Source organism: Nerophis lumbriciformis, linkage group LG02, assembly GCF_033978685.3.
Source record: "Nerophis lumbriciformis linkage group LG02, RoL_Nlum_v2.1, whole genome shotgun sequence".
Classification (NCBI taxonomy): Eukaryota; Metazoa; Chordata; class Actinopteri; order Syngnathiformes; family Syngnathidae; genus Nerophis; species Nerophis lumbriciformis.
The window spans coordinates 69,725,001-69,727,500 of NC_084549.2; the positions used below are offsets into that span (position 1 = coordinate 69,725,001).

The window sequence follows — 2,500 nt, forward strand, 5'->3', positions numbered from 1 at the left end:
TACCGGGGTAGAGCGGAATATACGTGAGGTCAGGTAAAAACACAAGAGGCTATATCATCCCTACAAGCCTGTTTCGCAGGTTTCCCATACTTATACACATACATACATACATATATATATACAGTATATATATACTGTGCATATATATATATATATATATATATATATATATATATATATATATATATATATATATATATATATATATATATATATATATATATATATATATATATATATATATATATATATATATATATATATATATCAAATCAAATCAACTTTATTTATAGAGCACATTTAAAATTTACCACAGGGGTAGCCAAAGTGCTGTACAATGAACAGGTTAAAAGATAAAACGAGTACCGAGCAAACACAACACAACACAAACAGAACACGATAAAAAAATAAATAATTAAAATAGAATTAATAAAAACATAAAAACATAAAAACAGGATCACAGCAGGTGTATTATGGGGCGCCATTGCAGGATGGATATCACTCAGTGTTAAAAGCCATGGAATAAAAGTATGTTTTTAAGAGAGATTTAAAAACAGGAAGAGAGGAGGCTTGTCTAACACTCAGGGGTAGGTCGTTCCAGAGCTTGGGAGCAGCAACGGCGAAAGCTCTGTCACCTCTAAGCTTCAGCCTTGTGTCGGGGACCGTCAACAGCAGCTGATCGGCTGATCTTAAGGATCGGGTGGGGCAGTAAGGCTGAAGGAGGTCGGAGAGATAGGTTGGCGCGAGGTTGTTTAGACATTTAAAAACAAATAAAAGGAGTTTAAAATGTATTCGGTAACGCACAGGGAGCCAGTGAAGGGACGCTAAAATAGGGGTGATATATATATAAATATACACATATAAACAAATACATACATACATATATATGTACATATACATACACATAAATATATATGTACATATAGATACATACACATTATTGTACATATAGATACATATACACATATATGTACATATATATGTACATACATATACACATATACATACTGTGTGTATATATATATATATACTGTGTATATATATATATATATATATATATATATATATATATATATATATATATATATATATATATATATATATATATACATACATATATACATATATATATATACACACACACACACACACAATATATCTATATGCACAATATATATACTGTATATATACATATACGTATATATATATATGTATATATATACATACATACATACATACATACATACATACATACACACATATATATATATATATATATATATATATATATATATATATATATATATATATATATATATATATATATATATATATATATATATATATATATATATATATATATATATATATATATATATATATATATATATATATATATATATATATATATATATATATATATATATACATATATATATCCGCAGACATCACGGTTCTGAAAAACATCACAGAACTGACAAATTTCAAAACGGACCGTTTGGAGCAAGTAGACAGGAAGGCAAGATTGTGTTTTAAATATCTCTGCAATTCCTCCACTGTTTGTTTTCACATCTTCAGGACTAATGCAGATCCCAAATACACACAAGCAAGTACCATCAGGTTTAGAGAAGTTGGTTTTGCAAAGCTGAGCCCCATTAAAACTGTCCACATTCCAGCATCAAGACTGGATTTGGTCCAACATTCTGCCAACACCCTATTGTGGGACTTATTTTAAATTGTAGCAAAATGGTATACCATTAATCGTCAATTTCTCACTTTTAGATCATTTAAGACTGTCTAAGGTGTTCCTAACGATGTGTCCGGGCGACGTACTCATTCTTCCATGACATAATATTCAATTATACATTTCTCACTGCAGTCTAAATCAAAGTCTTAATGCCATCAAATGTGTCCTATTAGGGTCTTTGGGCCAATTGGCTATGGCGTTTTCACCCCCAATGAATACCCATTACGATCGGCACAATCGCTTTATTAATGGCGGTGGGAAAATGGCTGTTTAACTCCCAGAGCACTTTGCTAATTTGTCATGATGTAATAAAGCCCTGATAGCTGGACTTGGGAAAAAATAATCAAGTCATACGGTTGTACAATTTCCCTTTTGGATTCATTCCTGAAAATAGCTATATATGGAGTTTGTCGCTTCCCATAATTATGCATTCTGATACAATATGTCGTGTAATATCAGTCTGACAACCTGCTCTCCATCTACCATTAGTCTGAGGAGTTCCTGGTAATTGGCGGTCTGATAATCATGTTTGCTTATGCACTGTCGACACCAGTACTCGCGAGGCCACGTTCAAGCCCACCCTAATCCAGCTGGCAGATTCCGAGCAGTGGGCTCTCTTTGATCAGCAAACGAATGACAGGAAATGATGGAGCTTTCATGTTTGAATGCGTTCTAAATTAATTTGTACAATGAGCTAAGGTTTTATAGCAGCCTATGAGCGTGGTCTGCTGATTTTCTACACAAAAAAAGAAA

At 31.8% G+C, this 2,500-nt stretch overlaps 1 protein-coding gene across 1 annotated transcript in view; it reads right to left on the minus strand.

Annotated features, from left to right (window-relative positions):
- Positions 1-2,500, minus strand: part of insyn2ab (inhibitory synaptic factor 2Ab) — a 124,863-nt gene that overhangs the window by 121,506 nt on the left and 857 nt on the right. The gene's annotated exons all lie outside the window — the stretch shown is intronic.